This window comes from Caretta caretta, chromosome 23, assembly GCF_965140235.1.
Source record: "Caretta caretta isolate rCarCar2 chromosome 23, rCarCar1.hap1, whole genome shotgun sequence".
Taxonomy (NCBI): domain Eukaryota; kingdom Metazoa; phylum Chordata; order Testudines; family Cheloniidae; genus Caretta; species Caretta caretta.
Window position 1 is genome coordinate 8,420,276 of NC_134228.1, and position 25,672 is coordinate 8,445,947.

Sequence of the window (25,672 nt, forward strand, 5' to 3'; positions counted from 1 at the left end):
CCTGCAAGAAGCCAGGACAAGGCATTGCTTGTGAGAGATGAGAGGCGACTGCCCCGTTCAGCGTCAGAGCCAGTCCACGTATTGCCGTTCCACAAGCGCCTACAGCTGCCAGCAGGGAAACAAGCCAATGGATGTGCTCAAAGTCACCTAGGCAGTCAGCAGTACAGGCAGGATTAGAACCCAGGTCTCCGGACTCCCAGGCCCATCCCGCAGGCCAAACGGCCTCCCCCGGGTCACTCCCGCCTCTCCTTCTGCTGGTTCACAAACTGCCCAGCAGACAGGCTGCATCCAACCACTCAGGATTCTTCCTGCCCAGGGAAATTACCCTGATCCCTTCCCCCAGGAATATTGGGGCCGTGGCAGGTCCCAGGTGGGGGAGGGAAGCGGGGTGGGGTGCGGGGGGCGGTCTGGTGAGCAGCAGGAGTTGCTCTGACACCACCGTGAAGGGGAAGGAGCAGAAGGCGGGAGAGCAGCGGGCAGGCAGGCTGTGCCGGGGCAGAGCTTTGTGGCGATTTCGCAGCTCGTCTCTCCAAGGCCTGTGTGGCAGCAGCCGCTGCAGAGAATCCCAGGCCTGATTCCCCCCACGCTGGGTCTCCTGAATGGCCCCTGCCCTGGGGGGCTCCATTCCTCACCCAGTGTCAACTGCTGACTCTGCAGCAGCTGCACGGCAGGCGTCCTAAGGCACCTCTAGTCCTCTCCAGAGCTCAGGGGGACTGTCCTGGCATCGGACTGTCCTGGTGAATGGAACAATGGCTCCAGGCAACCGGAGAATGCCTGTTCCCCCGGCAACCTCAGTGCCATTCCCTCTGGAAGTGATGGTGTCAGCAAAGGTGCTGGAGGTGGTCAGGCCTCGTGGTTGGAGCTGGACTCAGGAGGCCGGGGCGTGGGTGGAGCGAGGCTGGAGCGAGAGCAGGGCTGGAGTAGGACAAGGGGCAGGGCCACCAGCTACCTCCCGGTCTGGGCACTTACCTGGCCCCACCATGCCAGTGGCTGAGCACACGGGTGTTGTGGTATTTAGGCTCTCAACCCCCCCGCAGAGCAAGGACCTGCTCTCCCTCATTAGCTGAGGCCAGGGGCGGCGGGGACTCATCTGATCTCATGCAGAAGACTTACAGAGGAGCGGGGAACTGAACACAGCTCTCCTGGGTCCCAGCCAAATGCCTCATCTAAGAACCTGTGCCCCCTTCCCGTGCCGTGCCACCAGCCCTGCCAAACCCTCCTCCTTGTCTCCGTCCCCTCCGGGCTCCACTGGTGCGACCCCTTCTGTCGAGCCGCCCCGGGCTCCCTCCTGTGCGCATGCCGGTGCCCACTTCCTCACTGGCACCAGGCTAGACAGCCGGCACCGGGGCACTTGGCAGACATGCACCGCCCAGCCAGGAGCTCGGGGAAGGCTCGGTGTGGTTGGCGATGCAATGGTAAAGCAGAGGTGGGCAATAGAAGATTCTCCTACCTGGAGTCAGGAGTGGGCAGAAACCTGCGCGTAAATGGGCCACCCACTTTCTGCTGCCGGTGGCGGAGCTGGATCTGCTGGCTCAGCGTTCCCCAGGGGCACCTGCCAGCTCTCGCTCTGCCAGAGCCAAGCCTGGCAGTGAGGGGATGAGGCTGTGCCAGCCAGCAGGGGTGTGTCACAATGGGCAGGCGAGTCACAGGCCAGCCAATGTGTGACTCCCCAGCCATGGGATGCCCCAGCCCAGACTTGCTCTGGCCTCGCCAAGGCTTTAGAGCCTGTCCTTCCCCACCGGGGCCATGGCAGGGACCTTCCGCTCCCCACAGTCACAGACGTTAGGCCGGAAGGGACCGCTGGGCTCCTCTAGTCCCAGCTCCTGCAGACCCCAGGCCAGAGCCCCTCCCTGCATCCATGCTATTGGAGCCAGGGGGTCTCTGGATCCCCGAGTGGGAGAATCAATTCCATCCCGGTTCCTCCTTCTCGTAGCAGTGCAGAACGGGGATTCATGAACTCTCCCCACCCATAGCTCCCAGCCCACATGGGAGGCTCTTTCCACTTTCCCAAGCTGCCGGGTGCTTTGGCCATAGGGTGTAAAATGGTCCCATCTCTGCTTCCTCTCCCACCGCTGCAACGACGCAGAAGCTGCTTTAATAGTAGCCCCCTCCCCCCGCCCAACTGAGTCTCAGACCTTGCTAATGCTCAGTGCCATGACAGCCCCAGGAGATGATTGCTGTGGCATGTGACGAAGTGGGACTGTTCTTAATGTTTCCTCTGAATAGTGTGGGGGTGCCTCAGTTTCCCCTATGCAGTTCTTAAGTATCTAGGTGGTGGGGTAAGGGTGTATGATTATTGCAGAGCCCTAGAGGGCAGGTATGTGCAGGGGTCTGGACACAGAGAATGGCCGACACCCTATTTCCTGGGTGCTGATGGCCTGGCCCTTCCCCCCTACAAGGTGAGAGCTAAAAGGGTTGGAGAAAAAAGGAATCAGGTGACCTCCTGGCCCGGGAAAGGGACAAAGCCCAGAGGAGGAGGGGCTGGAGAGAGTTTCAGTTGAGGCTGGCTGGGGACATGGAGTGAAGTACAGACGTGGTTGTCTGGCTCACTACCTCCCAAAATGGACTCAGCTGAGGGGTCCTGTTCTCTGCACCTACATGCTCTGTGTTAGACCATGTTCCTGTCATCTAATAAACCTTCTGTTTTACTGGCTGGCTGAGAGTCACGTCTGACTGCGGAGCTGGGGTGCAGGACCTTCCGGCTTCCCCAGGAGCCTGCCTGGGCGGGCTCGCTGTGGGAAGCTCACGGAGGAGCAGAGGATGCTGAATGCTCAAAGGTCAGACCCAGGAAGGTGGAAGCTGTGTGAGCTCTTTGCCCTGCAGACAGGCTGTTCACAGAAAGGAGACTTCCCCAGAGTCCTGACTGACTTCGTAGGGAGCAGTTCCAGAGCGTCGCCCGGGGACTCCGTGACACGGGGGTCTCGGCCAGGGGGAGGCAGTGACTCCTAGAAGCAGGGAAAGCAGCAGCACCGTAGATCAGGGAGATCTGGCAATGCCAGTGGCTGCCTGGGATCTGGCACCCCAGGCACTCAGAGCAGATTGTCAAAGGCCAAACCCCTCTCACCACTGGCTCTGTAGCTCCCCCTTGCTTTCGGTCTGTCTTAGGCACCATCCTGGCCCTCATCCCCCTGGCATCAGAGCACTGCCCATTGCATTTATTCTAACTGCCCCCTTCAGGGCAGGGTCTGGCAGCTACCCCCACTGCACAGACAGGGAACTACAGCACAGAGGGAAGAAGGGACTTGCTCAAAGACAAACAGAGCATCTGTGGCAGAGCTGGGAAATGAACATGGGTCTCCTGGGTTCCAGGATGGCACCTTCTCTTTCAACCTCCTGCCCCCTTCGTCCCTGGTTCAGTGGGAGCTCTCTGGGGCACAGGAGCTGGCTGGTGCCCAGATGGAGCTACATTGCCTATTGCACAGATCTCGCTTTTCCCCAACATTGAAAATGCTGCTCCAACCATACCAGGGCCCGCCAGGATCCTTGCAGCTGGTCCGTGCTAAATTGTGAACTGTGCCCTGGCCTCCCAGAGCGGGGCAATGGGAGAGGGTGGGGCTGGCCCAAGGCCCTACTGGATTGCGGCTCACGCATACGGGGTCCCAGTGCTACAGAGCTCTGTGCCGGGGCAGCGCTTTCTGGGGGTTTCACAGCTCCTCTCTCCAAGGCCTGTGTGGGATCAGCCGCTGCAGAGAATCCCAGGCCTGATTCCCCCCACGCTGGGTCTCCTGAATGGCCCCTGCCCTGGGGGGCTCCATTCCTCACCCAGTGTTTCCTGCTGACTCTGCAGCAGCTGCACGGCAGGAGTCCTAAGGCACCTCTAGTCCTCTCCAGAGCTCAGGGGGACTGTCCTGGCATCGGACTGTCCTGGTGAATGGAACAATGGCTCCAGGCAACTGGAGAATGCCTGTTCCCCCGGCAACCTCAGTGTCTGGGCACTTACCTGGCCCCATCATGCCAGTGGTTTAGCACACGGGTGTTGTGGTATTTAGGCTCTCAACCCCCCTCCGCAGAGCAGGGACGTGCTCTCCCTCGTTAGCTGAGGCCCAGAGCGGCGGGGACTCATCTGATCTCATGCAGAAGACTTACAGAGGAGCTGGGAACTGAACACAGCTCTCCTGGGTCCCAGCCCAATGCCTCATCTAACCACCTGTGCCGCCTTCCCGTGCCGTGCCACCAGCCCTGCCAAACCCTCCTCCTTGTCTCCGTCCCCTCCGGGCTCGACTGGTGCGACCCCTTCTGTCGAGCCGCCCCGGGCTCCCTCCTGTGCGCATGCCGCTGCCCACTTCCTCACTGGCACCAGGCTAGACGGCCGGCAGCGGGGCACTTGGCAGACGTGCGCCACCCAGCCAGGAGCTCGGGGAAGGCTCGGTGTGGTTGGCGATGCAATGGAAAAGCAGAGGTGGGCAATAGAAGATTCTCCTACCTGGAGTCAGGAGTGGGCAGAAGCCTGCGCGTAAATGGGCCACCCACTTTCTGCTGCCGGTGGCGGAGCTGGAACTGCTGGCTCAGCGTTCCCCAGCGGCACCTGCCAGCTCTCGCTCTGCTAGAGCCAAGCCTGGCAGTGAGGGGATGAGGCTGTGCCAGCCAGCAGGGGCATGTCACAATGGGCAGGCGAGTCACAGACCAGCCAATGTGTGACTCCCCAGCCATGGGATGCCCCAGCCCAGACTTGCTCTGGCCTCGCCAAGGCTTTAGAGCCTGTCCTTCCCCACTGGGGTCATGGGAGGGACCTTCCGCTGTTATACCAATAAAATAAAAACCAACAGGATCTCATGAAAGGGAAAAAGGCAACATACCACATTTATTGTGAATACAGAAAGAATCATAGTAAGCAGTTAGTTATAGCTATAACATTCCATTCAATCTCATATTTATTCACACATTCATTCATACAAACACACACACACAGGTTCTGCAAGGTTGTTATCATAGTTACCAGCCTTAGAGTTGCTCATGCCAAGCCACTGGCCAGGTGGCCTGGACATGAGGAGGGAGCAGGGCCTTGTCAGATGCTCATCTGATGCTCCTGGAAGTTGGTTTGCAGAATCAGACCCCAAAGTTCTCACTTTTTAGAGTCTATTTTTATAGGAATTTCTTCCTATGCCAGTCTATGGGAATTCCTTCATCATGCTGTTGCTGAATCAATCAGCAGATAGCACATTCCTGACGGCTCCTCGCTGCTAGATGTTATCTTGTTCTTTGGTTCTCCCATTCTTGAGGCTGTTGGGTGGATTCCAGTCTGCCCTCCGGGGGTCCTCTGGTTATTTCCACTTGACGCCTTCTTCAGCGGATGGACACTGGATTCTTAGGCTGGCACCTCCCTGATCATTCAGTTATTATCCACACCAAGCATCCATCCACATACATCCTCTATCTCTATTTTAATCACAATTGTTAATACAACAAAAGGGCGGGGAGTCTCTGGGTGCTGTTTCTGTTGTTCGAGTATTGCTTTGAGTCTCTCTCTCTGTGAATTGCTTTGAGAACAGACTCTGTCTTAGAATGTACTAACACAATTAGCAGCTTGCAGGTTTCACACATAGAGGGAGAGAAACAGCACCAAAAACCAAGAGACCTTTTAATTAGTATTACCCTGGACTTTAAACTATTGGGAATCAAACTCATTTGTGATTTTAATACAGAACTTCTTTAATATGATCCAACACCGCTCCCCACAGTCAGAGATGTTAGGCCGGAAGGGACCTCTGGGCTCCTCTAGTCCCAGCTCCTGCAGACCCCAGGCCAGAGCCCCTCCCTGCGTCCATGCTATTGGAGCCAGGGGGTCTCTGGATCCCCGAGTGGGAGGATCACTTCCATCCCGGTTCCTCCTTCTCGTGACAGTGCAGAACGGGGATTCATGAACTCTCCGCACCCCCGGCTCCCAGCCCACCCGAGCGGTTCTTTCCACTTTCCCAAGCTGCCGGGTGCTTTGGCCACGGGATGGAAAACGGTCCCCTCTCTGCTTCCTCTCCCACCGCTGCAATGACGCAGAAGCTGCTTTAATAGCAGCCCCCCCTCCCCAGTCCCCGTACTGTGTCCCAGGCCTTGCTAACGCTCAGAGCCACGGCAGCCCCAGGAGATGATTGCTGCGGGGTTCTCGGCCCGGGGAGAGGCAGTGACTCCTAGAAGCAGGGAGAGCAGCAGCAGTGTATATCAGGGAGATCTGGCAATGCCAGTGGCTGCCTGGGGTCTGGCAGCCCAGGCACTCAGAGCAGATTGTCAAAGGCCAAACCCCTCTCACCACCGGCTCTGTAGCTCCCCCTTGCTTTCGGTCTGTCTTAGGCACCATCCCGGCCCTCATCCCCCTGGCATCCGAGCACTGCCCAACCTCGATTGCATTTATTCTATCTGCTCCCTTCAGGGCAGGGCCTGGCTGCTACCCCCACTGTACAGACAGGGAACCACTGCAGAGAGAGAATAAGGGACTTGCTCGAAGACAAACAGAGCATCTGTGGCAGAGCTGGGAAATGAACATGGGTCTCCTGGGTGCCAGGATGGCACCTTCTCTTTCCACCTCCTGCCCCCTTCGTCCCTGGTTCAGTGGGAGCTCTCTGGGGCACAGGAGCTGGCTGGTACCCAGATGGAGCTGCGTTGCCTATTGCACAGATCTCGCTTTTCCCCAACATTGAAAATGCTGATCCAACCATACCAGGGCCCGCCAGGATCCTTGCAGCTGGTCAGTGCTAAATTGTGAACTGTGCTCTGGCCTCCCAGAGTGGGGCAATAGGAGAGGGTGGGGCTGGCGCAAGGCCCTGCTGGATTGCGGCTCACGCGTACGGGGTCCCAGTGCTATAGAGCTCTGTGCCGGGGCAGCGCTTTGTGGGGGTTTCGCAGCTCCTCTCTCCAAGGCTGTGTGGGATCAGCCGCTGCAGAGAATCCCAGGCCTGATTCCCCCATGCTGGGTCTCCTGAATGGCCTCTTCCCTGGGGGGCTCCAGTCCTCACCCAATGTCTCCTGCTGACTCTCCAGCAGCTGCACGGCAGGTGTCCTGAGGCACCTCTAGTCCTCTCCAGAGCTCAGGGGGACTGTCCTGGCATCAGGCTGTTGCTGGCACCCAGTGCCGAGAGGCTGAACAACAGCTTGAGTGGTTCGTTTCCTGGTGTGCTACACCCAGTAATCACAATGGGGTGGAGAAGCAGAAAAGTTTATTTGAAGCTTCAAATAGGTACAGGGAGATTTGAATCTCAAATCCTGTACCCAGAGCAGGAAGTTACACAGGCTTTTATACATCCTTTTTCCCAACATACTTATCCAATAGCAAGCTGCCCCAAGTATCCATATAGCCAGCCAATCCAGTTCCCAGCTAGTTCCCTGATTCTCTGTATCATTTGTTAAACTCTACATAAAGCTGCTTTATTCAGCATTGTTCTTCCATATCTGCCCTGTGTGGCCTTGCTTAGTTTCAGGCAGTCTGACTCTGCAGCATATTGTTGCAGATTCTCAGCATAACTGCTGTGTGTGCCTCCAGGCAGGGGGGCCAAGGACACTTGGGCCTAGTACCCAGAGCTGCTGCAAGTGCCTCCAGGCGGGAGGGGGTCCAAGTGTTGCCGGCACCCAGTGCCAAGAGGCTAAACAACAGCTGAAGTTGGTTCGTTACCCGGTGTGCTACACCCAATAATCACAACGGGGTGGAGAAGCAGAAAAGTTTATTTGAAGCTTCAAAAAGGTACAGGGAGATTTGAATCTCAAATCCTGTACCCAGAGCAGGAAGTTACACAGGCTTTTATACATTCTTTTTCCCAGCATACTTATCCAATAGCAAGCTGCCCCAAGTATCCATATAGCCAGCCAATCCAGTTCCCAGCTAGTTCCCTGATTCTCTGTATCATTTGTTAAACTCTACATAAAGCTGCTTTATTCAGCATTGTTCTTCCATATCTCCCCTGTTTGGCCTTGCTTAGTTTCAGGCAGTCTGACTCTGCAACATACTGTTGCAGATTCTCAGCATAACTGCTGTGTGTGCCTCCAGGCGGGGGGGCCAAGGACACTTGGGCCTAGTACGCAGAGCTGCTGCGAGTGCCTCCAGGTGGGAGGGGGGGCCAAGGACACCTGGGCCTAGTGCGAGGGGGCTTCATCGCCACTCGTGGTCTTCCATCCCCTCGAGTTACCTAGCGGCCATACCCCAGTGTCCCCAACAACTCCCCTCTTTGAGAACACTCAACAGCCTTGGCTCTGAGTTTTCTCACTTGGGCTACTTATTTCTTTACAATATGACTTTGCATAAGCACTTTGTGATAGCCCTGAAGAGAATGACTTATTAACGTTTGCAAAAGGGCCCTGACACATGATACCGCACAGCATAATACCAGTAATACAAGCAATACAGGAAAGAGAATTTTCAATAGCAGGCTAAATAAACCACCAAGCCAAGACGACAAACCCCAGCCTGAAAACAAGGTTTGCAACCAATCGTTCTCTGGGGCAGTATTGGCAACCTGTGCTCCGGCTCAGGCATGGGCCTCAGCCTGTACCACCTTTTCATAGATCTCATAACTGCTATCATTTACATATACACAACATCGGGGCACGACGAGGGCACAAACCCCTCCTTGGGATGCCAAGAGATAGTCCAAAGCCAGCCTGTTTTGGAGGGAAAACGTCCTGAGCTGCTGTACCTCTTTATTTAATGTTTTTACTGCTGACCCTAAATCACTAATCGAGTCCTCTAACTCTAAGGCCACCTTCTCAAGTACCATCTGCAGCCTTATAGTATAGCGGCCTATGCATGCCATGGCTGGTCCGGTAAACTGTGGCGCTATTCCCAGTACAGAGCACCCTACAAGCTTCTCGGTTGTGAGGGGATTCTTCATCTTGCCCTCCAATGCCTTAGTCAGTCGCCGCAGGGTCTTTTCTCGTGACTCAACAGAGGTGTCTCGGGCATTTCTAATCTTTCCTTTGGGCAGTGTGGCAGTTATGGAAAGATGAGGAACTCCATGAGCTATATAACAGCTACCTGTCCAGTTGGCTGGCAGCACCTTGTAAGCCTTTCGGCCACATACAAAATAGTGACCCTGTAGGGCCCAGTAAGGACTGTTTCTTAAGGGGATTCCTGGGATATTTAAGGCTGCTTTGGCGGCTTTTTTAAACAATTTATATGCCCCTAAGGGGGCATCTTATTTTTTTGATTGGGTACAAGTGGGGGCATTTCTAATTGTGCCGTTCAAATTACATTCGCCATAGAGACCACTACAAACCCACCATTGGCTTGCTACATTGGAGATATTAACTGGACGGCAAGTTATATTTCCAAACTTTTCTTTTGTGGTACGATTATTTGTAAGAGTTTCCCTAAAAGGGGAGGAACCATTACACCCACACTGCTGGCTTCCCCTTTTGGTCTTTATCCAATACCCATCAGCCCACTGTGTAATAACACAGGAGCTCTTTCCCACAGGATGCCCATAGGGATCAGATTGGTTTCCGGTAAAACATAACACTCCCTCAGTGAGTACTGCAACTGAATACTCCTGGTCCTGATAGGTGGCTTGCTGTAAAGAGGTCTTGTTCCAGAACGGTGAGTCCGTTCTTTCCTGCTCTTTGGTGGTGGCTAATTCTGCTAGGGTCAAGGGCAGCATGTCAAGGGGCATTCCCGTTTTGGGGGATAGTGGAGTTGGAGCACATACCCAGCAATCGTCTGGTGTGTTAAATTAGCAACATGGTGCGCAAGCAAAACAAAGTCCACTGTTCTGCTGACGAGGGGGCAGGTACTGCCTTCAGACGAGAGTGATGGATCCAGTTCTTGTGGCCCTCGATCTTTGCCGCTGTGTGGGAGATCAGCAGGACGGTATAGGGTCCTTTCCACTTTTCCTGGAGAGGCTCATCTTTCCAGGTGCGAACAAGCACAGAGTTACCGGGCTGTAAGGAGTGGACGGGAGAGTCCAAGCGGAGAGGCTGGGAATCCTTGGTATACCTGTGAAGAGACAAGAGAACAGCAGACAGGAAACACATATACTGTGACAAAAAACCATTACCCAACTCCCATTCCCCTGACAGAACCGGGGTGCCATTCATAGGCCATGCCCTTCCAAACATAATTTCAAAGGGACTGAGCCCTAATCTACCCTTTGGGAGAACGCGGATACGGAGTAGGACGAGGGGCAAAGCATCAGGCCATCGCAGTGAGGCTTCTTGGCACACTTTTGAGAGATGCCGTTTAAGGGTCTGATTGGTACGCTCCACTACACCACTGGCTTGCGGTCTCCAGGGCGTATGGAGTTTCCAGGGGATCTGTAAGGCATGTGAGATGCTTTGAATGATTTTTGACGTGAAGTGTGTCCCATTGTCAGATTCCATCCACAGGGGGAGTCCAAAGCGAGGAATGATCTCCTTAACAAACTTGAGGGCCACAGTGCAGTTACGGCATGGGAAGGCTTCTGGCCATCCGCTGAACCGATCCACTATAACAAGGAGATATTTGAACCCTTGGGTCTGGGGAAACTCGGTAAAGTCTATTTGCCACACTTGACCAGGGCCCGGAGTGGGTTCTAGGGCAGCTGGTGGCACAGGATGTCCCGGTCGGGGGTTATTCTTTTGGCAGACTAAGCAGTCCGCCTGTACCTGGGCAGCCAGGGGTCGGAGTCCGGAAGTGATAAAGTATTTTCCCATTAGTTGGATAAGTGCTTCCCTGCCAGCATGAGTGGTTTGATGTAGTTTCTGCAGCACTGGCCGGATTAGGCCCTTTAGTAAGAGGATTTTCCCTTCTGGGGAATGGAGCCATCCCTCCTTTTCCCGGAGACTGAGTTTGTCAGTTAGCTGTCTCTCCTCCCCGGAGTACTGAGGGGTTGGAAGCTCCCCTACTGATGGGATAAGGGCATGTATATGGGCGTTCTCAGCCTGAGGGGATGGCAGGGTGGCAGCATGCTTAGCCTCTCTATCTGCCTGGGCGTTACCTCTGGCCACATCTTGATCCTCCCTTTGATGGGCTTTACAGTGTACCACCGCCACTTCTGAGGGGAGTTGTACGGCTTCTAGGAGCCGGAGGATTTGGGGCCCGTACTTGACTGGGGAGCCTTGGGCTGTCAGCATTCCCCTTTGCTTCCATAGGCCAGCATGAGCATGCAGCACACCAAAAGCATACTTTGAATCAGTAAAAATGTTGACCCGCTTTCCTTTTGACAGTTCAAGTGCACGGGTCAGGGCTATTAGTTCGGCAAGCTGGGCAGAGGTCCCAGCAGGCAAACCTTCAGCTTCCACAGTATCATGGAGGGTCACAACAGCATAACCCGCCCTCCTTTGCCCATCTATTATAGTACTGCTACCATCAGTGTACCACTCATAATCTGCATTTGGGAGGGGTACATCCTTTAAATCCGGATGGCTGGAGTACTGGACATCTATGATCTCTAAACAGTCATGTTTCTGTTCCTCTGTTTCTGGCAAGAGGGTGGCTGGGTTAAGGGAGGGGCAAGGCTGTAGGGTGACTTCAGAGTTCTCTAACAGCTTAGCCTGGTACCGAGCAATCTGAGCCTGGGTGAGCCAAAGCCCTCCCTTTGCATCCAATAAGGCTTGGACCATATGGGGAGTATAGATTTGCATAACCCCTCCCAATGTTAGCTTCTCCGCTTCCTCAAGCACGAGGGCAGTAGCTGCGACCGCCCGCCCGTAAACACGCCGGCCAACCCTTTGCAACCTGATCCAATTGCTTAGAAAAATAAGCCACGGGATGTCTCCATGCTCCTAACAGCTGTGTGAGCACTCCTAGGGCCACCCCCCTTCGTTCATGTACATACAACTGAAACGGCTTAGAGAGATCCGGCAGGTCCAGAGCTGGGCTTCCATCAATTTTCTTTTCAGGATTTAAATGCCCTGTCAGCCTCTGGAGTCCAATAGAAGGGGTCATGATCCGCTCCTTTTACACAGTCGTACAGGGGTTTAGCCCACAGTCCAAACTCTGGGATCCAGATCCTGCAAAAGCCTGCCATACCCAGAAATGTCCTGAGCCGCTTACAATTACTTGGAGAGGAACTTGACAGATAGCTTCCTTTCTTTTTTTTTTTCGCTTGAACGCTGATGCTCCCCTTGCCTTAGCTGTAACCTGATCCCTCTCCACCTCAGACAACAGGGTTCTCAGGAGGATATCACAGTCGTCTCAATCGGCTTGTGACTACGGAGGCACCCCTCAAAGACTGAAATAAACCTGCTTGCGTTCGTTGAGAATTCCCCAGCCTGTGTTTTAAAAGCTGCTAAGTCTATTGGATTGAATGGCACATGGATGTAAACTTGCATAGTTTTCAGAGGAACAGCCGTGTTAGTCTGTATTTGAAAAAAGAAAAGGAGTACTTGTGGCACCTTAGAGACTAACCAATTTATTTGAGCATGAGCTTTCGTGAGTGGTAGCCTGACGTCCGTCTGCCCCTGGGCAAGCCACAACAGTCTCGGTAAGCAAAGGATAGAGTACCACCGAGGGGACAATCTCTGTAACCCGAGGCATCCTACCCTTATAAGGTGGGGATGTGGGGGCCGAAGGGGACACCGGCTCTGCCATTACAGTGGGGGTGGGGGTCTGGGGACTAACATTAGCTACTACCGAACCAGTCGGAGTCAAATTACAACTTTGCAGAATTACAGCTCTTTTCTATTTCTAAAAGCCATAAACGCTTGTGCATACAAATATTCATTCCATTTACCCATTCACTGACAAAACAAAACTAATTGGAGGATCGTGTTGTAATTAATTGACCCTCCTGGTGGCCACCACTCCTGGTCCTCTAGTTGATATTGAGGCCAGTCAACTGTACAGAATCGTTTTAATTGGCTCTTAGTCATTGGATCTGCACCAAATACCTTCCAGTTTGCTAGAATGCACTCTAGGGGCGTACACCGTGCCCTAACCTCTGAGCTCTGTCCCTGTCCCATACCTACAGGGTAACTCTGGGCGTCCCCAGGTTCCAACAGAGCATATAATCCGGATTTTAAAAGGTTCCTACCTTATCCAAGGGACCGGTTCTTCACCGTGGCCTGCAGCTGCTCCTCCCCCACGTCTAAGGGACCGGTTCTTCACCGCTCTCCACAACTGCTTCTCCACTATATGAGTGCGTTGCACCGTTGTGCCCTCCGGGGTCGATCAAATCGCGTCTCCTCTGAGGCCCCCGATGAACTCACCGGTGCGTGCTGGGCGTCGGTTCTCGCCGGAATCCTCAACCTCCAGGAGGGGTCCGGGCAAGGCTAAATTGCAGCCTCGTCGCCCACCCAGGGATGCCAAAAGCTGTTGCCGGCACCCAGTGCCAAGAGGCTAAACAACAGCTGAAGTTGGTTCGTTACCCGGTGTGCTACACCCAATAATCACAATGGGGTGGAGAAGCAGAAAAGTTTATTTGAAGCTTCAAAAAGGTACAGGGAGATTTGAATCTCAAATCCTGTACCCAGAGCAGGAAGTTACACAGGCTTTTATACATTCTTTTCCCCAGCATACTTATCCAATAGCAAGCTGCCCCAAGTATCCATATAGCCAGCCAATCCAGTTCCCAGCTCGTTCCCTGATTCTCTGTATCATTTGTTAAACTCTACATAAAGCTGCTTTATTCAGCATTGTTCTTCCATATCTGCCCTGTGTGGCCTTGCTTAGTTTCAGGCAGTCTGATTCCGCAGCATATTGTTGCAGATACTCAGCATAACTGCTGTGTGTGCCTCCAGGCGGGGGGGCCAAGGACACTTGGGCCTAGTACGCAGAGCTGCTGCGAGTGCCTCCAGGTGGGAGGGGGGGCCAAGAACACCTGGGCCTAGTGCGAGGGGGCTTCATCGCCACTCGTGGTCTTCCATCCCCTCGAGTTACCTAGCGGCCATGCCCCAGTGTCCCCAACGGGACTGTCCTGGTGAATGGAACAATGGCTCCGGGCAGCTGGAGAATGCCTGTTCCCCCGGCAACCGCAGTGCCATTCCCTCTGGAAGTGATGGTGTCAGCGAAGGTGCTGGAGGTGGTCAGGCCTCGGGGTTGGAGCTGGACTCAGGAGGCCGGGGCGTGGGTGGAGCGAGGCTGCTGCTGTGAGACTGAAATACTTGGTCCGGGAGTCACGGGCCTGTTCCTGGCTTGTGGATTGGTGGGAGCCCGGCACAGGAGGGACTCAGGACCTGACACATGGCTCCAGGGGGCGCTTGGCTCCGGCCCCGCTGGGCACTGACAGGCCAGGTGCAGGGGGCCAGGCGCAGCACCAGGGAGGACATTGGGGAGGCAGGAGCGCTGAGGTGGGGCTGAGCGGGCAGGTGCTGAGGAGCTGCGGCCGGCTGGCCAGCAGGGAGGAGGAGCAGCACCCAGCTGTGGAGGGCCCAGCTGCAGCTCCACACGGGGCGCGGCCAGAGCCTGGCAGGCGGCTGGCTGAAGTGGCACTTTGTGATCTGGCGCAGGCGGGAGCTGGCTCCCCACATCTGAACGCTCTGCCGCGCCAGCGGATTCACATCTAAACCCGGATCTGACTCCCAATTCACAGCTGGCCCCTCCCCCCGATCTGGAGTGGCTGAGACTCCAGCGCTCTGGGGAAGAGGCCAACAAATGTCAGCTCCTGGGGTGGGCTTCCCCCAGAGACAACCCCGTGCTGGGAAGGGAGATTCCAAGAGCCGGCAGCTCCACCACTCACACTCCCAGCTTCCTGGGAATGAGCCAGGAGCAGAGTCCCAGTCCCCGTCCCCTGGCATTAATCCAGGGACTCCGCACTGGGGATGTGCACCTGGCAGCACGCAGCCTCCTGAGAACACACAGGCCAGGGTGCAGGGCGAGGGCTCCCAGAGAGAAATGGCAGGAGGGCAATGCTGGGAACCCCCAGGCCGTCTTCAGCTCAAGCATGAGGGCACCCCAGCATCCTGGAGAGCATGAATCTAGCTTCAGCTCAGCCTTTATGTCCCTCCATTCTCTCTGCTAGATGGGTTGGTCTCCCGGAGGGACGAAAGTGCCCATCAGGAGTTCCTGGCTTATGCAACATTTGCCAACAAACATTTGCCAACAGACGTTGGCCCCCTGCTCTCCCTGTGTGCTCAGGGACCACCATCAAAAAGACACGTCTGCCACCTCCCTCTCAAGTCCTTCGCACCTGCATACTGCCAGGGGAACATCCCCATTTCTACTGAGGCCTCAGGGACATGGTTTATGATGAACCAGCTGGAGTTGATCTCTTCCCCCCCCCCCACCCCCCCCCCCGGCGTGTTGCACCCCTACGGCTAGCTGGGGATCCAAACTGACACTCCCCGGTTTGAGCCCCTGCCTAGCCAGGCCTCCCCCCAGGCAGTTGTTGGCCCTGAACTCCTGCAGGCAGCCATGACACACAGGTGCTTGGGGGCTTGAGAGAAGGGCTATCACCAGCTGAATGACCCCTGCCTGTACGGTGGGGACTGAGGCCACTTTGCCAGCAGGTGTCCCCCAAGTCCTGTACTATGCTGAGTCTGGGGAGATGGGCAGGTTCAGGCTCATTAGAAGGGATCGGCCAGACAGAAAGGCAGAATCGGGTCCCCGCACGGAGCTCCTCTACTACCTGCCTGTGTCCTAACCACCAGGACAGTGGCCAATCCCACCTTCAGGTCAGGTTCCAGCGTCGGGCCCTGTCCATACCCACAGCGTGTGGCACCCAGCATGCGCTGATAGACTCCGGTACATGCTGTAAGTTCACAGACACTAGAAACTGCCTAACACCAGGCTGGGGGCTGGGGATGTGTAGGGTACAGAGCACAGCACCCCCTAAGGCCGGTCAGGAGGGCTGGGAAATGCATATGATACAGAGCACAGTGCCCTCTAACACCTGGCAGGGGGGCTGAGAGATGGGGGGTGTAGGGTACAGAGCACAGCGCCCCCTAACGCCGGCCAGGGTGCATGGAAGCTGGGGGAATATGTAGGATCCGGAGCACAGCATCCCCTAACACCAGGCTGGGGGGCAGGGAGAGGGGGGATATGTGGGGTACAGAGCACAGCGCCCCCTCACACCAGGACACGAGGTCCCGTCCATCTCAGGGCGGAAATGATCACACCCTGCGAATGGGGGATCTGCCACGGGCACTGGCAGGAACGCGCTGCTTTACATTAAGATTCTTTGGCTTACGGGCGAACCTCACCCCGCCCTGTGTTTCGAGTGTGAACAGCTGTGGATGGAAACCCAGATGGCAGAGATGGAGCAGGACTAACCGGGGTCACTGAGTCTCGCCCTCACCCCGTGTCTACACTGTACAAGGGTGGGAAATAGCAGGTGCCTTTTCTTGCTCTGATATGATTTTGGAGATGCCGACGCTTGGGACAGCTTTCTCCCTGTGTGGGTTGTGAGATCCAGGGGAGCCGTCTGTGTGCTCTGTACAGGACAAGGTGTGTAGATCGTTTATACCTCAATATATCACTGTAAATACAGTTATTTAATATATCAAATAAAAGCAGAACAATAAGTCAAAAAACATCAAAATGAAACAGAGGATTGGTATGTACAGGGGGGATTGCTATGTACAGAGGGGTTTGCACGTGACTAGTTAACTGCTCAAGAGCTTTCATCACCGTGTACTTTCTGACAGGTTTCCGCGCCCTGTGTAGGGTTTACGTCCCGCCCTCCATCCCCGTTTCCGGTCATGTACATTTTTGGCGCCGTCGGCCCTTTTGAACATTTCTTTTGTATTGTTTTCTGTGTTTGGCCGGGGGAAGGTTGCTTTCTTGTGTTTTGACATATTTAGAGAAAAAGTATGAACAAGTAGAAAGAAAGGCTGTAAGGGGTTTGCGGCTCCCTCCCCGTCCATCAGGGTGGGAGACCACGCCCCTGGCTACGATACTTCCGGGGTACCTTGGTTCAGGGGAAAATTAGCCCAGTGTTAATGGTTCAGGCCTGCAGTCAGGCCGAGCAATGGTAGAGAGTCTGTTTGCCCGGGGCCCTCATTCAGGGCAGGGCTGCAGTCAAGTAGGGGCTCTGGCCTACAGTCAGGCAGGCAGAGCAGCAGAAGGTCCATTTGCCTGGCCCTTGATCAGGGCGGGGCAGCAATCAAGTAGGGGGGCTCTGGCCTACAGTCCAGCAGAGCCGTCGCAGTCTAGGGGAGGTTAGCTCTCTGGTGGGAGAGTCAGCACAACCGTCTGGCGTCCTGATTCAGGCGGGTGCCAGACCAATCAGGCCTCCTGACAACCAGGTGGGGAACCTGCCACTCCTGACGGTGGCGTGGCGGTGGTAGGGGAACCCAGGCCTTCCCGCTCCACTGCGTCCCCACCCAGGGCCCTAAACAGCAGCGGAGTGGTCCGCCACTGGGTCAGCGGGGAAAATCCGATCACAACACGCTGGCCGGCTTGTAGTCAATAACACAGCTGAACCCGATTCGGCTGCCCTGGGCTCCTTCCTACACACCCATTCCGTGTGTACATGGGTCCCAGGGTTGTTGTTCTCTTCGCTGGGGTAGACGGCTAGTGGCAGCCCCACCAGCTCCTTGGAGTCCCCGGCGTCTGGCAGCTCCGGCAGCCCCTCTGGCTCTCTGTCAGGATCGCGCTCTCCATTAGGGGAGCAGGGAAAAGACGTCCTGCTCCTCCAGCAGCTCTCTCCCAACTCAGCTGGAGGGGCGGCCTTTTATAGTTCCGCTTCCTGTCCCGCCCCTCTGCTTCCGGCAGCGTGGCATGTGGTGGGAGACAAGCCTGCTTTCTGCAACCCTCCTGCCCCCAACAACCCACTTCAGCGAGTCCCAAAATCAAATCCACTTACCAGGGGCCTCCTCTCCTCTTTGCGCTTCGCCAACATCCGGGGTAGAAAAGAGCTCCTGGCCGCATGCATCTCTGACCTCCAAGTCATCTTCTGCCTCTGGGTCCCCCTCCACATCCTCGTCCAAGATTTCCTCCTCCTGGCTCGGTCCACTCTCAACTGACATGCGAGCCACCGAAGTATCCACAGTGGTGTTTGCAATGGAGGTGGGGTCGCCGCGGAGTATCATGTCCACCTCTTTGGAGAACCGGCAGCTCATAGGCGCAGCACCGGAGTGGCGGTTTGCCTCCCGCGCCCTGTGCTGGGCGTTCCGCAGCTCCTTCACTTTCATCCTAAACTGCCGTGTGTCCCGGTCATCGCCCCTTTCTGTCATGCATCGTGAAATCTGTCCGTAGGTGTAATGATGCTGGTTCTGGCGGGACCCAACTGAGAGTGCCAGTTCAGGACAAACTGCTTCAAGCAGGGCAGTTACAGCCGAAGGCTGGGGGTTTTCCACCTCCAAGGCAAACCAAACCAGCCAAACAGAGCAGACTTTGGTCTCACCCCACTGGCTCACCACAAGTCACACAAGCAATTCCCTTAGACGCTCCAGTTTCCCAGTATCACCAATCGTTATGGGGACAAATGGTTATGAAAACCAATACCCCAGGAAAAGAAAAAAGGCTCTCTTGATCCCAAAGGACCAAGCCCCAGACCCAGGTCAATATACAAATCAGATCTTGTCCCAAATCACGCTGTTGCCAATCCTTTAGAATCTAAAATCTAAAGGTTTTTTTCATAAAAGGAAAAAGCTATAGATGAGAGCTAGAATTGGTGAAATGGAATCAATGACATACAGTCATGGCCAAATTCTTGGTTCAGACTTGCGGCAGCGACAGAATAAACTGCAGGTTCAAATCAAGTCTCTGGAGAACATCCACAGCTGGGATGCGTCTTTCAGTTCTTGGTTCAAAGCTTCAGTGTAGCAAAGTCCCTCCAGAGGGATGAAGCAGGACTGAAGACAAGATGGAGGAGCTGCAGCAGCTTTTTATATTCTCTTGCCATGTGGTCTTTCTTTCTTTGTCCCAGGACAAGCTGTCCATCACGCGGCCTCGAAAAACCTCCAAGTTCTGTCCATAGGCAGGTCCCTGCACACTGTGCTGAGTCCCAAGGCTTGTCTGCCTTCTCTCAATGGGTCAATTGTGTAGCTGATGGTCCTTAATTGGCCATCAAGCAGGCTAGGCATTGCATCCGATGAAGTGAGCTGTAGCTCACGAAAGCTTATGCTCAAATAAATTTGTTAGTCTCTAAGGGCCACAAGTCCTCCTTTTCAACTTGTCTGGGGTGTCACCCAGACGCATAGTACAAGTTTGAGCCACAGACAGTATCGAGTCAATACTTATAACTTAAAATACAAAAATGACACAAACATATAGAGAGCATAATCATAACCAGCAAACCACCACCTTGCCTTAGACACCTTATTTGACCCCCCTTTATACAAGATTTGGTGCCACTACAGGACCTTGGTTGCAACAATGATCTATATGGTCCCAGTTCAAGTCAATAACGTCACAGTAGGTATCATAATTGCTACGTCCGGAGTGCAGCTGGGACTGTACAGCCTCCTCTCCCCAAATGCTGATGAGGTCCAGCAGCTCAGCATAGCTCCAAGCAGGTGGATCGCCTGGTGCGTGGAGCAGGCCTGGCCACCTGGAAAGATGCGCTGCACTCATCACTGAGCAAACAGGAAGGGGACTTTCAAAATGGCAAAGGAGTTTATGGAGTGGGGATGATGGATGGTCACCTGAGGGCCGGGCAGTAGAGTGCAAACCGATGACCAGAGAGGCGAGAGCAGGCATTGTGGGACACCTCCCGGAGGCCAATCGCAGCGCCGTAATCGACCTCGGTGTCTACACTGGCACCGCAGCCCTGTAGCCCCGGTGCAGAAAGTTTTTTAAACTGTGCAGTGCTTTTTTTAAAGTGCTGCAACTGCCCTGTTTCCACGCCCTGAGTGGCGTGGCCGTGCGTACACCTCACCAGTTGCAGCGCAGAAAGCTGCTTTACCGCGCTGCAACTTGCCAGCGTAGACAGGACCTAAGGAAACAGTGCCATGACTTTAAACCTCCTGTTTACCGGAAAAAAACAAGGCTGTGTTTTGGAATGGAATAAAAATGCACCTTTTAAAAATGCAGTAACAGTTTTAACACATGATGAAAGTTATATTAAGCTTATTAAACATTTTAGATTTTTGTTGCATTATCAGACTGCTTTTGTTCTTAAATGTTTGCAGCCCAAGGGCTGAGACATAAACATATGCTTCTGTGTTTGTTTTGGGTCTAGAAGCTGTATTAAAAGTAATGCTTTATAAAAGCAAAATGGCTTTTTCATTTGTACTTTGTGTTTCTAAGAAAACAAAAAGCATTTTAGTAATGAGTTTGACAGGGGCATTTTTGAATTAGCCAGTTTGTTTTCAAAAGATGTCTAGTTACCATTAGGCAAAAGCCAGGGCCGTAAAGTTAATTAAAGGAAACAGGCATGTAGATTTCAAAGCCTCCTGGTTACAGAAATGGGAATGGCCATATCACCATTTACAAAATCTTTTTATTAACTCTTTAAATAAACTTACTATATAAAAGAATACAAAAAGAGACCCAAACCAAAACAGCTTTACCTTTAAATTGTAAAGAAAGCTTTAAAAATCAGGGTACAGTTAAAACCCTCATATTTTTAAGGTTTGGATTGAGACAAAAAAGAAGAAAAAGCAGCTGATGTGAAAAAGTTCTGACAGAGATAAGGGGCTTGTTCTGTTCCCAACATACACACACATACTTTCTTCTTCTTTTCTCATGTTTTTTTTAAATGTAAACCAGGACAAACAAGTTTGCTTTAGGCCTGTTATATAAAATCTGCATGAAGCAGGATTTAAAAATAACTGCCTTCCCCTGTTTAGCTCGCATGTCCTGTGACCAAAGTTGTTTCACTGTAAAGATGGCCAGAACATGTATGAATTTAAAACAAACAAGAACCCACAGCAGATTCGTTTTCAAAAGACACCCTTTGAACTTCTTAAGAGTGTAAAATAAAGAAGCATCTCGGGGTTAAAACCACAGGCAGTTTACAAAAGTAATTTGTTAAAGTTAAATTAAGTTTTTATTGACTTAGGGATTTTAGTATGATTTTTTGTTGCATTATCAGACTGTCTTTGTTTCTAAATGTTTGCAGTCCGTGTGCTGAGACCAGGTACAAGCTCTTTTTTAACTGTTTAAATGGACTTAATATATCAAAGAATGCAAAAAGAGAAAGTTGGTTTTTTTGGTTACCTTGAAATTGTAAAGAAAGCTTTAAAAATCAGGGTATAGTTAAAAACCTCATGTTTTGAAAGTATGGATTTCTACAAAACACAAGAAAAAGCAACTTATGTGAACCAGTTAGCTTTTTTTTTTAAACCAGAGATAAGGTATTTGTTGCCCTCCCTTCCCCCCCCCGCCACATTTTTCTTTTCTAGTGATTTTTTAAGTGTAAACCAAAGGCCAAATTTGACCTATTTGAAGCAGGCCCTTCTGCTTTTAAATTTTTTTTGCAGGAAAGGCAGAGGATTAAAACTAAATGTAAACCTAAGGGGCTGCCAAGTTTTACTGAACACTAGTAAGATCAACACCTGTTTACAGGAACGTTAATGGTAAAGAGAAAGCAATATTACCATTCACAATCTATTTAACACATTTGTAACCCTTGAAATGAACTCCCTTGTTCTGTAGGGAAATAAAGAGGCCCCTTTGTAACACGAACTGGTTTAAGCTCTTAAGAAGGTGTCTACACTGCCCACGTGAAATCGCTGCCGCGACAACGCTTTAAGGTGGCAGTGTCCTCGCGGCTCCAGCTGAGGAGGGTGTTTTTTCACACCCCTGAGCGGGGCAAGTTTCAGCGCTGTAAGTGGCAGTGTAGACAAGCCCTAATTGAACTGTGACATTTTAAAACAGGGAACACTCTCTAAAAACCCCGAAAATTATTTTTGTTGTTTGTCTGTCAGCCCCGGTGGGAAAAGTTCCATAAAATTTAAAAGGGCTTAAAGCCAATGGGGTTATCTATCTATCTATCTATCTATCTATCTATCTATCTATCTGTCTAGTGGGAAAGATGCTTGGGGCCTGTTTTTTTAGATAAGAATGAGGCAGTTAAAGGGGGTGGGTAGTGAGGGGAGGGGCGGGGAGGGGAGGGAGAGGGCTCTTGTTTAAAAATCTTGGGTTGATAGGATTGGTTCAGGAAAATGCATTCTATGATGCAGCTGTAGAACAGTTTCTGATTGATCCACCCGAGAGGCAGAGATAACCATGCTGGGGGCTGTGAGCCTTGGGAGCTCCCTCTTTTCCCGGGGGCAGCAGCAAGGGAAGAATTAGTAGGGGAAGCAAAAGTGGATGGGAACCTGGGAGGCAGTGACCATGAGATGGTCGAGTTCAGGATCCTGACACAAGGAAGAAAGGAAAGCAGCAGAATACGGACCCTGGACTTGAAAAAAGCAGACTTTGACTCCCTCAGGGAACTGATGGGCAAGATCCCCTGGAAGAATAACATGAGGGGGAAAGGAGTCCAGGAGAGCTGGCTGTATTTTAAAGAATCCTTATTGAGGCTACAGGGACAAACCGTCCCGATGTGTAGAAAGAATAGTAAATATGGCAGGCGACCAGCTTAGCTTCACAGTGAAATCCTTGCTAATCTTAAATACAAAAAAGAAGCTTACAAGAAGTGGAAGATTGGACAAATGACCAGGGAGGAGTACAAAAATATTGCTCGGGCATGCAGGAGTGAAATCAGGAAGGCCAAATCACACCTGGAGTTGCAGCTAGCAAGAGATGTTAAGAGTAACAAGAAGGGTTTCTTCAGGTATGTTAGCAACAAGAAGAAAGTCAAGGAAAGTGTGGGCCCCTTACTGAATGAGGGAGGCAACCTAGTGACAGAGGATGTGGAAAAAGCTAATGTACTCAATGCTTTTTTTGCCTCTGTCTTCACGAACAAGGTCAGCTCCTAGACTACTGCACTGGGCAGCACAGCATGGGGAGGAGGTGACCAGCCCTCTGTGGAGAAAGAAGTGGTTCGGGACTATTTAGCAAAGCTGGACGAGCACAAGTCCATGGGGCCGGATGCATTGCATCTGAGAGTCCTAAAGGAGTTGACAGATGTGATTGCAGAGCCATTGGCCATTATCTTTGAAAACTCATGGCGATTGGGGGCAGTCCCAGATGACTGGAAAAAGGCTAATGTAGTGCCCATCTTTAAAAAAGGGAAGAAGGAGGATCCTGGGAACTACAGGCCAGTCAGCCTCACCTCAGTCCCTGGAAAAATCATGGAGCAGGTCCTCAAGGAATCAATTCTGAAGCAGTTAGAGGAGAGGAAAGTGATCAGGAACAGTCAGCATGGATTCACCAAGGGCAAGTCATGCCTGACTAATCTAATTGCCTTCTATGACGCGATAACTGGCTCTGTGGATGAGGGGAAAGCGGTGGATGTGTTGTTCCTTGACTTTAGCAAAGCTTTAGACACTGTCTCCCACAGTATTCTTGCCAGCAAGTTAAAGAAGTATGGGCTGGATGAATGCACTACAAGGTGGGTAGAAAGCTGGCTAGATTGTCGGGCTCAACGGGTAGTGCTCAATGGCTCCATGTCTAGTTGGCAGCCGGTGTCAAGTGGAGTGCCGCAAGGGTCGGTCCTGGGGCCGGTTTTGTTCAATGTCTTCATAAATGATCTGGAGGACGGTGTGGATTGCACCCTCAGCAAGTTTGGAGATGACACTAAACTGGGAGGAGAGGTAAATACGCTGGAGGGTAGGGATAGGATACAGAGGGCCCTAGACAAATTGGAGGATTGGGCCAAAAGAAATCTGATGAGGTTCAGCAAGGACAAGTGCAGAGTCCTGCACTTGGGATGGAAGAATCCAATGCACCAATAAAGACTAAGGACCGAATGGCTCGGCAGCAGTTCTGCAGAAAAGGACCTAGGGGTGACAGTGGACGAGAAGCTGGATATGAGTCAACAGTGTGCCCTTGTTGCCAAGAAGGCCAATGGCATTTTGGGATGTATAAGTAGGGGCATTGCCAGCAGATGGAGGGACGTGATCGTTCCCCTCTATTCGACACTGGTGAGGCCTCATCTGGAGTACTGTGTCCAGTTTTGGGCCCCACACTACAAGAAGGATGTGGAAACATTGGAAAGAGTCCAGCGGAGGGCGACAAAAATGATTAGGGGACTGGAACGCATGATTTTTGAGGCGAGGCTGAGGGAACTGGGGATGTTTAGTCTACGGAAGAGAAGAATGAGGGGGGGATTTGATAGCTGCTTTCAACTACCTGAAAGGGGCTTGTTAGGATATAGATATTCAGGCCTGTCTGTAAAGGCCTGTACTTTAAGAATTTAGGCGTATTTTTATCACTTGGCTAGTTAGAGGTATAAAAGAAAGAATCAAAATCATTGTCTGCCAATGTAAGGTCCTTCTCTTACTGTGACAGTCTGGGGCCCTGTTCTTAGGCTAAGGCCTTTGGCTAAGCGACAGAAGCAGCCATAAGCTGGAAAGCGACCGGTCACATCCTCACATTCCAAAGTAGTCACATGGAAAGAAGAAAAGGAGTACTTGTGGCACCTTAGAGACTAACCAATTTATTTGAGCATGAGCTTTCATGAGCTACAGCTCACTTCATCGGATGCATACCGTGGAAACTGCAGCAGACTTTATATACACACAGAGAATATGAAACAATACCTCCTCCCACCCCACTGTCCTGCTGGTAATAGCTTATCTAAAGTGATCATCACCTGATCTTCCACATCACCTGATGATCACTTTAGATAAGCTATTACCAGCAGGACAGTGGGGTGGGAGGAGGTATTGTTTCATATTCTCTGTGTGTATATAAAGTCTGCTGCAGTTTCCACGGTATGCATCCGATGAAGTGAGCTGTAGCTCACGAAAGCTCATGCTCAGATAAATTGGTTAGTCTCTAAGGTGCCACAAGTACTCCTTTTCTTTTTGCGAATACAGACTAACATGGCTGTTACTCTGAAACATGGAAAGAAGGTGCTATTGGGCTGTTAGGAATACAATCCTGTCCTGATAGTGCCTATCAGCTCCAGAGAAAGGGAAGTGCCTAGAAAATGTAAAAGAAAACTTAGTTTGATAGCATCCTGTCTGGCAAGAACTCACTTATCAATACTGGGATGTGAAATCCTCACTTCTGTATTGTCTTGCCATTATAGTTCCCACTTTGCTATTGTTTGTCTGTATAATCTCTGTCTGGTTCTGTGATTGTTTCTGTCTGCTGTATAATTAATTTTGCTGGGTGTAAACTAATTAAGGTGGTGGGATATAATTGGTTACATAATCATGTTACAATATGTAGATTGGTTAAGGTATAGCTAAGAATATGACTATATAAATTAGGGGCAAACAGGAAGTAAGTTGGGATTCGGAAATAAGGAAAAGGAACTTGTATTTAAGCTTGCTGGAAGTTCACCCCAATAAACATCGAATTGTTTGCACCTTCGGACTTCAGGTATTGTTGCTCTCTGTTCATGTGAGAAGGACCAGGGAAGTGGGAGAGTGAAGGAATAAGCTCTCTAACAGGGGTTCCAAAGAGGATGGATCTAGACTGTTCTCAGTGGTAGCTGATGACAGAACAAGGAGTAATGGTCTCAAGTTGCAGTGGGGGAGATTTAGGTTGGATATTAGGAAAAACTTTTTCACTAGGAGGGTGGTGAAACACTGGAATGTGTTACCTAGGGAGGTGGTGGAATCTCCTTCCTTAGAAGTTTTTAAGGTCAGGCTTGACAAAGCCCTGGCTGGGATGATTTAGTCGGGGATCGGTCCTGCTTTGAGCAGGGGGTTGTACTAGATGACCTCCTGAGGTCCTTTCCAACCCTGATATTCTGTGATTCTACGATTCTATGAAGGCTAAGTTCTCTTTCCCCTCCCCCTACGCCCCCCCTGCAGGTTGCTATACTTTCCTTGCATAATGACAGATTTCAGAGTAGCAGCCGTGTTAGTCTGTTTTCGCAAAAAGAAAAGGAGG

General features: G+C 52.1%; 1 long non-coding RNA gene across 1 annotated transcript; it reads right to left on the minus strand.

Moving 5' to 3' along the window:
• Window positions 1-7,629: 7,629 nt before the first annotated feature.
• On the minus strand, window positions 7,630-14,375 carry LOC142069848 (uncharacterized). The gene is made up of 2 exons (XR_012665814.1): window positions 12,927-14,375; window positions 7,630-9,910 (listed from the first exon to the last, which is right to left on the minus strand). It is a non-coding gene; the product is annotated as an uncharacterized LOC142069848 (long non-coding RNA).
• Window positions 14,376-25,672: the final 11,297 nt, after the last annotated feature.